This window comes from Camelus dromedarius, chromosome 24 (assembly GCF_036321535.1).
Source record: "Camelus dromedarius isolate mCamDro1 chromosome 24, mCamDro1.pat, whole genome shotgun sequence".
NCBI classification, from domain to species: domain Eukaryota; kingdom Metazoa; phylum Chordata; class Mammalia; order Artiodactyla; family Camelidae; genus Camelus; species Camelus dromedarius.
The window spans coordinates 13,576,242-13,591,165 of record NC_087459.1 but is presented as its reverse complement, the minus strand read 5'-3'; positions in this window follow the sequence as shown (position 1 = coordinate 13,591,165).

The window sequence follows — 14,924 nt, the reverse complement described above, 5'->3', positions numbered from 1 at the left end:
TAAAATAAAACTCAGAAATTAACAACCAAGTCATGTCTCCCCCCAGGCCCCTACCCACTTCTCTCTGAAGAAGGCAAGTCCCCAGACACAAAAAGGCTGAGCCTTACACGTCATCCACCATCTCCAGGAAGATTTGTCTTTCTCTGCCTGGCCTGTTTCACTGAACATAATGTCCTCCAGGTTCACCCATGTTGTTGCAAATGGTAACATTTCCTTCTTTTTTATGAGTGAATAATATACCTGTGTGAGTATGTGGGTGTGTGTGCGTGTGTGTGTGTGTGTGACATTTTCTTTACCCATTCATCCATCAATAGACACTTAGGTTATTTCCATATCTTGGCTATTGGGAATTGACACTGGTTTTGGCAATGATTTTTTTGATAAGACACAAAAAGCACAGGCAACAAAATCCCATTACACATAGTCATCGTGTCTCTAGGTTCCTCTGGTCTCTGACAGTGTCTCAGGCTCTCCTTGAATTTCATGGCCTTGGCATTTTGCAAGAGCATTGGTCAGGAATTTTTTATGAGGTCTCTCAATTTAAGTTGGGTGTTTCTCTCCACGATTAGACTGAAGCTGTGGGTTTGGGGAAAGACTACTACAAAGGTGAAGGGCTCTTCTCTTCATGACGCATCTTTTTAAGTTTCTTTTAATCTGCAGGTTTCCCTTATAAGCCTCTCTTTACCTCACTGCTGACCCGCGGAAGAACCCAGGACTTCTGGCTTGTAGTTACCCAGCCTGGATTCACCAACTGCTCACTCATGGGAGAGTTTAACGCATTCCTGTGTCCTATGTAACTGCAAGTTGGCACCTGGATCAAGATTCTTAGGTTGAGATAATCTCATTATAAGGCATAGAACTCACTTTGAGAAGAATACAGTGTGTTTTCATTTCCTAGGGCTGACATAACGAAGTACCACAAACTGGGTGACTTAAAAGAACAGAAATCTATTCTCTCACAGCTCTGAGGGCAGAGGTCCACGTGGAGTTAAGGTGTTGGCAGGGACCTGCTCCCTCAGCAGCCTCTAGGGGAGGTCCCTTCCTGGTCTCAATCAGCCCCTGGTGGCCTCAGACATTCTTTGGCTTGTGGCAGCATCACTCCAATCTCTGCCTAGTCATCACGTGCTGGTCTCCCCTCTGTGCCTGTGTCCAAATTACCCTCTTCTTCTAACGACATGAGTTATATTGGAGTAGGAGTGCACTCTACTCCAGGACGACCTCATCTTAACTACTACGACTACAACCACCTTGTTTCCAGATAAGGTCACATTCTGAATATGACCTCAAGTTGGGGGAGGGGTATGGCTTCAGCACATCTTTGGGGGAGACACAATTCAACCCATAACACAGGGTATCCCACCCAAAGAAATACAGCAAGGCTTCATGGCAGAAAGCCAGCAGGAGCCAACATGGCCTATCTATGTCCTTCTAAGATTACCTGATCTGATCTTCCTGTGTCTCCATTTATGTTTTATTCTCTCTCTTTCTCTCTCCCCGTCCCCATACCCATTTTCTCTGTTACAGGTACTCATGGGCCAGACATGCCCGTATTGTCATGAATTTTCCACCCCCTCTAGATTGAAGCACCCACCAGGATGAGCTCAGAGACTCTAAATCCCAAATTCCTGGGAAAGAATCCACATGGCCTGTCTCTGATCCCATATTTGCCCTTTGGTACATACAATCGGTCATGACCAGAGCCAAAAGGATCATTTTTACAGAGTTCTGAATCTTCCAGGGCTCTTGGAAGGACAAGTTTCTGAAGAAAGGGAGAAAAAACGATTGGCTGAGAAAATATCTGGGGGACAAATCGGTAGAGCATGGCAAAGGTTCCGGGAGAGCATGCAAGAGGCTGTGTGTCCTGGAACACAAAGGAAGCTCCCCCTGGGTTCTCAGGACCATCTGAAAGGAATTTGAAAGCAGCTAAATTCTCACAGAAAAGGAAATGTGGAATCAGAAAAATACTGTATTGTGGCACTTGGTTCAATTCTGTACCCCCTACTTGGGGGAACATAGTTCATGTCCCTACATACACCATCCCCTTCCACTTTCCTCATCCCCCCAGATGAAAGCTCTAGTGTGTGGAGTCCACCTTCACCATGTCTGAAATGCAGGGTCCAGGATACTCTCTTGGCCTGGGCTGCTACAACTGAACATCACAGACTAGGTGGCTCAAACAGCAGACATTTATTTCCCACAGTCCTGGAGGCTGGGAAGTTCAAGATCAAGGTGCCAGCCTGGTTGGGTTCTGGTAAGAGCTCCCCTCCTGGGTCGCAGCCAGCTGTCTTCTCACTGTGTTCTCACAGAGCAGAGAGAGATCATATCTTCAAGCCTCTTCTTGTAAGGGCATTAACCCCATTCATGAGGGCTCCACCCTCAGGATCTAATCACCTCCCAAAGACCTCACCTCCCAATGCTGTCACAGTATGGATTAAGCTTCAACATGTGAATTTGGGGGAGACACAAACATTCAGTCCATAGCAGACAGTGAGGGAGTGGGGAGCACAGTGTGATTCGTCCTTGGAAGGGCTGGTGTTGAACTCTGTCTGCATGATGGATGAAGCCTCATCAGTCCTCTGGGGCTGGCAGGGACTCCCACACCATTTCCTGCCTGCAGCAGTGAGCCCAGTTGTTCATAAACAACTTTCATCAGGAGCCAAAGATACGGAAGAACTGAGGTAAAGGCTTAGAGAATGCTGGAGGTGCCAAGCAACTCAACAAGCATGTCCCCTCAGCTCCCCCTGAACTCATTCCATTATCTCCTCAGCTGGCAGGATGGGTCATCAAGACACAGAGCTGGTCCACCGCTTCCTGTGTCAAGGCTGAGAGGGACAGGGCGGGATTTGTCTTCCCTTGTAGAGCCTGCAAGGTGACCAGGAAGAAGCAACTGCCAAGGTATTCTCCACCCCTCTCCACACGTGACAGACGGAATTATATTTAACTGCGTGCTAGTATGTTACCATGGTGACATTAACTTACGTACCCCTCACACCTGTGTTATCCCCATTTTAAAGATGAGAAAACAGAGGTACAGAAAGACCACTCAACTGGTAAACGAAATGTGTATTTGACTCTAAATCCCTTGTGTTTCCACACCGAGCCAAGCTGTCTCTTGGGCAGATCTGAAGAACAGAAGAAAATGGCAGATGCTTCTAGCAGATGTCTCAGAAATAGTTTGCTGTAATTTCTACTGTGAACAACTCAGGCGCAAGAATAAATGCAGTTGACTGCATAATAATTTGGCAAAGTCAGATTTTCTTCTGATGTAAATGAAACCCAAACCAAACTTGCCTAAGCAAAAAAAAATATATACATGATTTATGAATTTACACCCAGGGGTACGTTCAGGCATAGCTAGATCCAGGAGTTCCGATGCTACAAATAGGAATCTGCACTTCACCTCTAAGCTGTTTATTTCCTATGTGTTGGCTTCATTCTCAGACAGCTCTTTCTGTACACTAGCTCTTCCCAACAACTTTCAGCTTATGTTCTACCAATTTAGCAACCCCAGTAGATAGACAGTCCAAATGAAAGTCTCAGGGCTAATGCTCATTAGGCTTGGCTTGGGTCACACCAGTTGGTCCATAACTGAATCAGTCGCTGTGGTCAGGAAAACTGGTCTAGAACTAGATCACATGTCCACTCCTAAAAGGGTGGGTGAGAAACAGTCCCTAACAAACCACATAGCCTGGAAATATACGGGAGAAAGGGCTGATATTCAAGACAGTTAAACTCTAGCATAGCACAGGAACCCACTAGCCAGGATGGATGCTGGCTACAAATAACTAGTGTGGCCAGACATGTGTGTATTGGCTAAATATCAACTCTGGAGAGCAGTGATTGCCCAAAATACATTTTACTCTTACTAGAAGAGCAGCAGATGGATGCTGAACAAGAAAAAGTACAGACTTCCTCTACAGGGCTGCTTGGTGTGCCCTTCCCCAACCCCTGTTCACGTGGCAAACTCCTACTCACCCTTCAAGACCCAGCCAAAGAATCTCTTCCTCTGTAAGCTTTTACCTCCCCATCTCACGCTGCTCCAAGTGGTTGGTTCCCACACTGGGGCCACTGCTGGGCCTTACTGCTGCCTCTACAATATCACCTTTCACATACGTGCCCAAGTTTTGGTGTATAATTCTATGAATCCCTAGGGCTGGGCCTGTCTTTTTCATTACTGTATCTCCAGCATCTAGCATTTGGCCTTTCACTTGAAAATGTTTAATAAACATATGATGAATGAATGCATGAATGAATGAACATATAAGTTCCCCCTACAGAATCACAGAGTAAAAGGAAAGGGTGGAAAAATTCACAGGAAGAAGAAAGCTTTCCTAGAAGAAAAATGTAGAGCAAGTCAGACCAATCAAAAACAATATCCAATAAAATTAAAGTTCAAAAAGATACAAGGGTTTTCCCAATTGTGCAAATCTACTGATGCTGGAGTTGACTTTTCCCAAACACCGTAGGGTGAAAGGAAGAAGGAAATTTCTGCAAAAAATCAGGTAAATCAAAAATTCATCTTCAAGAAATGGGGCTGGAGTTACACCCTGGAAGCAAGCAGGAAAATTTAGGGAGGGGGCTGGTATATCCATCAGGGGCCCCAAATATGTTTCTGCCACCCCAGTGAAAGAACCCAAGCAAAGAGAAGACCCTTGGGAGCCAAAAAACTTGGAAAGCCTGGAAATTCCCGATGCAAACACTCACATCTTGGTGCCTCAAAGGAGGACACACCAGCCTCTTGTTATGTAACTTCAGCAAGAAAGAAAAGACCAGTCCCTTAATATAAGTCCCAATTGCCATAATCCTTTGTGGCTGTCACTTAGAGAATTACTATGCCACTCATGATTAATACTCCAATGCAGCTACACTGCAAACTCTCACAAGTACCCCCATACACACATAAAAGTCAAGAAAATCCAGACTTAAAACAGCTTCACACACATTTTAGATTTTTTCTAAATTGGTCCTTGATAAAGCATGTGGTCACCCTCATTACAGAAATCAGCTTCCTCCCTGGGCCTAAAATTAAAAGCCCCAAATGCCAACTGTCTTGGGTACAGAGCTCATGGCCTACTGAGATGCTCTTCTCTTTTACCTTCTACGTGAACATTTTGGGTTCTCACCAGCTCTCCTGCCAGCTAGCCCTGGCGGTGGGCAACAGGCGTCAAGAGGGGCAAGCTAACAGATGAAGAGGCGAACAGCTGAGGAAAGACTCTGGAGACAGCGGAGCTGACTGGTCCCTGGAATGTGTCTGACTAGCAAGTCTAGAGTGAACTCAGTCACCCACAGAAATACTATATGATCCAGCAATCCCACTTCTGAGTGTCTGAAGGAAATGAAATCAGGATCTCAAAGAAAATCTGCACTCCCGTGTTCACTGCAGCCAAGACATGGAAACAACCTAAATGTCCATCAAAGAAAATGTGAGATAGAGAGATAGAGATAGAGAGATAGTTATATAGCTAGAGAGAGAGGCATACATATAGATTATTCAGCCATTAAAAAAAAGAAGGAAATCCTGCCATTTGCAACAACACTGATGGATCTTGAGGGTATTATGCTAAGTACAGTTAAGTCAGACAGAGAAAGACAAATACTTAATGATATCACTCATATGTAGAATCCAAAAAAGCCAAACTCACAGAAACAGAGAATAGAATGGTGGTTGCCAGGGACGAGGGGTGGGAGAAATGGGGAGATGTTGGTCAAAGGATACAAGCTTCCAGTCATAAGATGAATAATGTACAGCATGGTGACAATAGTTAACAATACTGTATGATATACGTGAAAGCTGCTAACAGGATAGATCTTAAATGTTCTCACCATGAAAAAAAAAAGGAGTTATGTGAGATGACTGAGGTGTTAACTAGCCTTATTTGCTCGTCATTTCACATTTGTGTAACAAATCATCACATTGTACACCTTAAACTTACACAATGATACATGTCATTTACATCTCAATGAAGCTGGAGAAAAATGTTTTTAGGTGCATAAGGTCAAGTCCAGGAGAGACCAGGCACAAGCTTCCAGCTGTCCTCTCCCAGGGGCACTGTATGGACAGTGCCTATTTCTCCAGGGAAGGATGTGTGACAACACACACAAAGTATTACCAACTAAAGAAGTTCATGGTGTCCAGAGCTTTTACTAAGGGCCAGTCACACAGGCATGGAGCACCCTCACAGCTGATTTTAGCTACTCAGTGTCCAATCCATCCAGAAGTCAAAGTCTGAGGCATTCAAAAACAGGCCATTCCCCATAAATCACATTGTTGGCATAGATTATCTGGTATGTCCCAAGGCCAAGGTAAACAAAGACATTCATATCAGGCAGAGTATTTCCAGGACTTAGAGGTTATCTCCAGTCAAGGGCCAGACTGTCCCTTGGAATCCTGCTGAGTCAGCCCTTTACTACATAAGGACAACATACAGGTCAGGAAGATGCCATATGCTAGCTTCTGGGTACCAAAAAGTAAACTAGTGGGACCAGGTAGAAAGGAGACGCATTCAGGTAGAACCAGGGGACTCCTCCACCCCCACCCGACATAGGACCTACCACGTGGGTAGCTCTCCCCAGGGGCCAGAGGGCTGGCCTTTCTGCCCCACATCCACACCCCACTGTGATGTTCATAAGCCCATCATAGGTCAGGTTTTCAGGAATACAAAGGAAGGGATGGGGATCTGAGTGCAAGAGGTTTACTGGGGAGCATCAGCTGTAAGGAAGAAAAGCACCAGGCAGAGGGACAAGTGAAACGGCAGAGTAGTTGCTATTGACACCAGAGGCAACCACATGGGGACCCCTGAAACTGCAACATCCCCTTCAGAGATGTCCCAAACCAACCCTTAAGAATCAATCACTGGATATGGATGCCACAGGGAAGAGGGAGGATTTCCTGGAACTGGGCAGCTTTCTTCAGCCAGAGATACAACTCAGCTGTGAACTATCATGGGGCAGGAGCACCTCCATGGTCCTACATAGAGGGCTGGGTGGCACAAAGATGCGAGAAACTTGGAACTGATTAAGATTTAAAACCCAGGATGACTTGAGAATCCTGAATTGACTGTTTACCCAAGAGACTAGGTTTTAAACCAGAAGAGTCTGGGTTAACCTTGACTTGGCAAGACCAAGTGTTCTAGCACTGGAGTAAAAGGGAGCTGGTGTGGATCTAGGAAAAAGAAGGAAACTGTAGGATAAAAAAAGAAACACATCAGACCTCACAGACAAGGGTAACTGTAAGTATGTGGTAGTTTCTTTATCTCTGCGCACAGCATCTCAACGGTACAGTCAAAGGCCCCAAAGATGTTTTCTAACAGACATCATTTTATCCCTCTGGCCTGAAGAAGAGCTGGGTCAGAGCAATGCAGCCACAGCATCTATGAGTGGTCCCTAAGCTCCATCAATCTCACCTCCTGGAAGAGGGTGGTACTATCTCCAAGATAAAAAATAAAACTTGCCTTTTAAACTAGAAGACGTAGATTTTAAATGCATGTCCTCTTTACCCAGCAATTCCAATTCCAGACATTTATCCTGCAGATGAACACATTCATATGCACCAAGATGTACACACTAGCATAAGCTGTAGTGGGAAATGACAGAAAACACCCTGAATGTTTACCTTGAGGGAACTGGTTAACTAACATATGTATATCCATACACTGGACTACTTCACTGCCATTAGAAAAAAGGAGGCACCTTAATATGTACTGATATTCAAGAAAGATACGTAACAAAGATATATTATCAAGTGAAAAAAGTCAAGGGGATTTATTTTTAATTGGAAGGGGACTGTGTATCCATACATTCTTCTATGTAGAGTATCTTCTGGAATATTTCTAGAGAAGCCAGCAACACTTGCCAACTTTGGGGAGGAGGGAACAGGTAATTGGAATGAGGAGACTTCCTTTTCACTGTATACTTTGTTTATACTGTTTAAAGTTTTTTGCCATATGCATACATTCCCTATTCAGAAAAGAACTTTTTTAAACTAGAAACAATGCAAAATCCTGTAAGCATGCAAACTAAATTAATTAGCCATTCCTATAGTTGCAACATGCATTTGAATTTGCAAGCATCCTGGCCTCCAAGATTGATTGGCTGTAAATTGAGAATCTCAGCGATTTCCTTTCACAGTGACAGATGTTGACATTGTTCTTGTGATTTTTCGCAGATGTTTGCCTTCCAGCATCTTTAAAATTGGGTTTCTCTATCAATTTGGAAATCCCAAATTTCTCATACCAACTCAAGATGACAGGAAAATTCAAAACCATTACCACATTTTGAAAGCGTTTATAGGTGCCAACTGGCAATGGGGAGGGAGAGACGATTAAGGGAGAGGTGTGACATCTCTTCAGCAAGTCCCTGTTGTCACCACCTGCCTCAGTTTACCTGACTGGACTAGCTGGACAGGTCTGCATCAATATATAGACATAGGCTTTGGAGTCTGAGCTGCCATGGGTTCTAATTTTGGCCTGCACCCCTCTCGAGCTGTCCTCTGAACCAGTTCTCATAAATCTGCTCACCCACACACAGTAAAGCCAATCTACCAACACCAGACTGCGGTGAAGAAAAGCTCAGTGTTTACTGCACACACCAAACAAGGAGTGTGGGCAACTAATGCTCAAAAGACCTGAACTCTTTGTTTGGCACCTGCACTTCCCTTCACCACAGCCCAGTGCTGTAGATTGGCTTTACTGTGCATGGGCAAGCGGACCCAAGTTGGGTTCAGTAACAAATTTGGCACCCCAGATGGGATGGCAGTCCCAAATGGGCATCTCACCTGTGGCACATCAGCCCCTGACCAGTGGTGGTTCCTGGATCTTGTCCAGCAGTTGCCTGAGCGCCTTTGTCTCAGGGACAGCCCCAAGCTTTCACCAACAACCAGGCATTGTTAGCCCACGGCACTTTTGATTTTTGTGGTAAAGGATACAAGAGGTCAGCAGAGGACATGGTGGGGAGAGGGTCTGTCCCAGGAAGGCCCCATAGGGTCCTGTTCAGTAACACCCTTTTACAAATTAGAAAAGTGACACTAAGAGAGGCTAAGTCACTTGCCCAAAGTCACGGAGCTTCTAGTAAGTGATGGAGGCAGAGTTTGATCCCAGGCAGTCTGTTGAGGACTCACCCAGCATGTTCTACTGTAATAACAGAAGATCCTCGTGGAATTTTCCATCAGAATAAAATGCCTGCCCAACTCCAGCCTACCTGTTCATTTACAATATCTCCTGGCACATGGAGAAGAAAAACCAACTAAAAAAGGAAGGGCTGAAGATGCCAGTTTCATCAGGTCCTACAGGGAAGGATGGCTCTAGCTGCCTAAAGGAGAAAATTGACAACAGTCACTTTCCAGGGAAGGAGAAGGTGCCTCAGAACCCCAGAGGGGACGGGCCAGGCACAGCCTAAGCTGATGGTCACTTCCAACTGTAATTAGATTTGGAAGGAAAAGCTCTCCTGAGCTAAGGGGAAGTTAGACACACTTTAAAAGTTCTGGCCAGAGCAAGCAGCTCTGATGCAGGAGGTGAAGGAGTCTGGCTTTACCCTGCCAACAAAAGACAAGAGGTAAGGAAGCAGTTGCTCCTGAAGGACGCATTCTTTCATTTCATTCTGCCAGGTGCCTACAGTTGATGCTTTTGTGTCCCAAATATAATCAGAGGACCAGTCTCTGCATTCAAAGAAACATATTCTGGCAACCTGAAACATATTCCTGCAGTTCCCCATGTACCAACCCAAAGAATATCACAAGGTAGGAGTTCTCGGCTCCATTAGGTCCAATGTGTAAGTGTTTTTGCTAATATTTTGAAATGGAAAGACAGAATGAGGTAGTGAGATGTTCACATCTATGTACAGAGTAACTGAATGGGACAGTCACAAATACAAAAAGAGCAGTAACTACGAGAGTCGTGGTTTTCCAAAATGGCAACTCCTTGACAACGCTCCATGCAAAACAAAGGACGATCTTCTCTTGACTTACACTGTAGCTATGTTCCTGGAAATTCCAATGTTCACTTATGTAAAACAGAAGGTTCCAGATTCAGACAGTCATAAATAGGTTTCTAACCCATGTGAACGCCTGGTAGGCCATTCAAAAATCAGGGTTGGTCTTTCTTTTTTGTATCTAATGAAAATGTCTCCCGTGGTGAGTAAACCCTCCACCTCCCATTGTTAGGACAACCAAAACCACAGATTCTTCTAAAATGAGGGCAGGGTGGGGATTAAGTTCCCAGTGAGAATTGTAATGGAAGACCCAATTCCTAACCCCCAATGATACTCCTAAAGTTCCCTGTCTCACCTCCTCAGTCCTCCTGCATTTCTCTGCTCCACATCATGAATCCTCAAAGAGTTCTTTTGACACTCCCCCAGACACCTGGTCGTTTCTCTCCCCTTCACCAGCACTGTGTCTCTCAGCCTTTGTCAAGCAGATTAAGTTAATCCTTTTGTCTCTACTTGTCGGTCATCCGTGCTCTCCATCCCCAGATTTTACATCAGAAAAGTCCCAGGAACCAGCCAGGATAAGGACTGGGCTCTCCTTAAAGTGCAGAGAAGGCTATGAACCCCCTCAGAGGAAATCTTACCCCCATGGAGAAAGAACATTTGTGCCAGGCATCAAACTAGACCTTTGAGATACAGTATTTCTTGGCACCTACTAGTGGGATCATTAAAGGAATTACTATTTAGATCAGGAGTCAGCAAACTAGAGTCTGCAGGTCAAATCCATTCCACCTGTTTTCCTATGGCCTGCAAGCTAATGGTTTTTACATTTTAAATGGTCGGGGGGGGACCAAAAGAAGAATAATATTTCATGATGCAAAAATTACATGAAATTCAAATTTTAGAGTTCATAAATAAAGTTTTACTGGAATATAGCCACACTCATTTGCTTATGAATTGTTTATGCCAGCTTTCACACTACAAGAAAGAACTGAGTAGTTGCTACAGAAACTTTATGGCCTGAAAAGCCAAAAATATTTACCATCTGGATCTTTCCAGTAAAAGTTTGCTGACTCCTGGTTTAGACACTGAACAAGGGCTTTCAAGCACCTAAGATGGCCCAGGCACGAAGGTTACAGAGAGGAAAGGCAATCACAAGAATATTCCTTCTCAAAAATTCTAAAAGCAAGTTATTCCGAATCATGTAGACTTGGGATCCCATCTTAGCTCTACTGACCTTGAACGTGTTTCTTGACCTCAGGTTCTTCATTTATAAGTCAGGGTTGCGGATGACCCCCTCATACGGTTGTGTGAATGTAAAATGACAATTTGTGCAAATCTCCTTGAGGAGAGAAAGAAGATCAGCAAGTAACAGTTCCTCTCGGGCTCTCCCTCCCTTCCCACATGTGCCAAGAAAGTGGACGAGAATGAGAGAGCAAGGTCATAGCCTCTTTGTCTAAATGTTTCCTTGTTAGAAAACATCTTTCTTCTTAACATCCCTTCCTACGTGAAAAATCCCCGTCAGAGGAATATTAAAAGGCCCTAACCTACAGTCAGATGGAAGGCAAGACTGAGATCTCACAGCTAAATCATTTTAGTCTGCCTCCACACTGATCTGACACTGCACCCCTTTACAAAAAATAATAATAATATGAAAGTTGGGAAGTGGAAAACTTCATCCTCTGGAGTTTTCGAAAACTAATTCAGTTGTAATCACGGAAGATTGAAACGAGGATTCATGACACATATTTCTTCCTCCTGGGTAGATGAATCTATGACTTGCATTTGATTTTAAATGTGATTCTCCTGCATCGTCAGTGGGTTTGATTGATAGAGCACACGAGGCCACTCAGTAAAATGATACAGTGGAGATCAAAGCATGAAAGATAATTTTCACCGAAATGTCTGTAGCCGACGATGAGTTATAAGCCTTTGTCTCTCACTTTATGGAACACAATTTCATTTAAAGCCGAAATCTGTCACTTCAGCATTGTTTATCAAAATGCATCCCACACCATGGTCCCCCGAAGAACAGTGTCAAGTCAAAAGGTAGAAAATCGAATGGGTACAAACATCTCAGGACAAAATAAAGTAAGGGTTCGGCTTCCAATCTGTATAAATATTATCCACCAGTGATGCATTTGGGACAAGAAACGAAATCATTCATCTGCAAGGTAAATACACGGTGTTGTCAGAGGTGCCTGGCACAGCCCTGTAAACCCAGGGAGTTCTGCTTGGCGGCTGGTATGTCTCTGTATCATAACATTGCTTTATTCGAGGGTCCACAAGGAGTCACAGCTGGGTTTTTATCTTTGCACAGCTTTTTTTAACCTTTTCTTTTGCATTCATTCATACAGTCAATATATCATGATTGAGGATCTCCTGTGGACCATGGGGAGTTATCTAGAAGACAGGAAGGGAGAATACAAGGACCTTCAGTTAAAAGATCTGGGCTCGACTACAGGTGCTCCCACTTTCCAGCCCTGGGACCTTGAGCAAGTCCTTTCACCATCCTGAACCTCGGTTTTCCTGTCATCAGCTGGAGGGCAAATGAGACTGTGGACTTGGACATGCTTCATACATTGCTGAGTGCTTCGCAGATGCCAAGCCCAAGGACAGCACCATTCTAAGCACTGTCACTGATTCAGGAAGCCTCAACTGTCACTGGTTCCATGAAGGTGTTTCTAGAGCTAAAGGTCACCAGTCTCAGCAGGAAGATTTTAATGGAAAAAATGACTCCATTGACACCTCAATTCTTCTGCCACCAAGTGACTCTATGATGTTGGGACAGTCGTTTTTGAGATTCCTGGGTTGCCTACTTCATCAGAATGCCATATTCTGGAAACTTCTCAGTCTCCTGACTTTTCATACATCATACCCCCTCAAGTTTTCCTACACTTTGGTAGATGCTACTATTGCTTATCTAAGAAGGAACCCCTTCTTCTTTGCTAAGGGAACCCCAATTTCTTAGATACCATGCAGTCATAAGATTCAGAAGAAGCTACACCCCTCCTAAACCTTAAAGAGTAAAACTTGATTGATATAAACCAATCATAATGATACTGACCCCCTTTCTAGTGATTGCTTTCGGAATAGGCACATGACCAGTTATGACCAAAGACAGTTGATGGAAGTATGCTGGGAGATTTTAGGAAGTTTCTCCTTACTGTTAAAAAGATATACCAAAAAGACAATTTTTCTCTTCTGGTCTTTGGACATTGTTGTGTGAGGGTGTGTGTGATGTCTGGAGCTGTGCCAGCCACCTTGTGACCATTAGAAGAAAAGACAAAGCCCACACTCTATAAACCAGAGCAGAAAGATGGCAAGAGCCCAGGTCTTTGATGATGTGACTGAACAACTGAATAAACCAACTCTAGACTCATCTTACCTCCAAATTTCTTTTTTATGCAAGATAATAATTCCCCAGATGGCTTCTATAAGCCATTTGAGTAAGTTTTCTGTTACTTGCTAAGAAACATATGTGGATTCCAAGTTGTTATCTCCTTGCATGGCATTCACTCCTGACACAAATCACCCTTCCTGGCCTCAGGACTGGGGAGTGTCCAGGAAGACTTTTCAGGAACACAGTTGCAAGGAGCTGCCTTAACTCTGATGCTGGCTACTAGGCCTCAGGCTTTCTAAACCCCTCCTCCAACCACCCACCTCCCCTCCTCCCCTTCTTTGGCTAATTCCTCTTCATACTTCAGGTTTCAACTCAGCAGTCACTTCCTCAGCCAGGCCATCTCTCATCAGCACCCACCCAAGGTCAAGTTACCCTATAGTTTATACATTCTCATAGCTCCAATATGTTCTTCATAGCATTTATCATAATTTGTAATTACACATTTATTTGTTTGACTATGATTAATGTCCTACTCCTTCAGTTTCATAAGGGTAGGGACCACATTGTGTTTACCACTCTATACCTAGCCCCTACAATAGAGACAGGCACATAATAGTTGTCTCAGCAAATACTTATTGAATACACAAATTAATGAATTGGTTCATTAATGCCCCTACATTCCAGTCATATTTGTTTCCTGAAAATATCCAAATTCTGGCCTGAAATGTCTTTCCAACCTCCCATTGCATGCAGCCTTGAGAAACAGAAGCCAGAGGGGCGAAGTCTCCTTCCCACAACCAGGGGACTGAGAGGTTTTATGGAATGCAGAATTTTCAGTGCTAAAATTGTTACATTCCCAGGAAAATCCAGATAGCTGGTCATCTTTCATGTGACTAGGCTCAGCCAATCAGATGATTTCTCCTGGAGCTTGCCTCATGAGGTAAGAACACAGGGCCTACTGGGTTTATGGGTTCTCTGCAGGGATGGCTGTGGTCTGCAGACCAGCCCGTCACTGAAACATGCCCTTGGTGGAGTTGCTGCTGTAGAGGGCTCAAGAGAGCCCTTGTTTGGAAGGTCCTTTCCCTAGGCTGGTCCTTCAGGACTCCCCTTAAAATACTCTCTTTTTCTTTAGAGTCATTTTCTGGGATGAACAACTGAGAACTCAGAGACATAGACAAGAAATTGTACCTTATTCTTTAAAGCCCCAGCACAAGTCTTGGCACAGAGTAAGGGTTCATGGGAGGTTTGATGGATATATAAATGAGTAAGAAAATTAAAGAGCTGACTCCCCTCGCTGGGATTTTGTATCAACCAGGATCATGGCCTGAAACACATGGCAGGCTCAAGTGGGGTAATCAAGAAGAGTTTAATAAGTACTGAGGTGTGAGCAGGATTCAGGAAACCCAAAATGGAATGCTGTAGTACCCCGAACCAGCAACAGCGAGGAGCCATTAGAAGCCTTAAAAGAGACAGGAGATGAACCACTTATGGAACCCAAGGAGAGTAGCTACAGCTGTCGAAGGGACCTGCCTGGCAGGTGCTACGACCTTCAGTGGAAAAAGGCAGCCCATCCATGGCAGCTCGGCTGGGAAGAGCTAGAGGAATAAATCCCCCAACCTCTCTCTCCTACACTCTGCTATCCTATGAGGGTCCTCCATTGGCC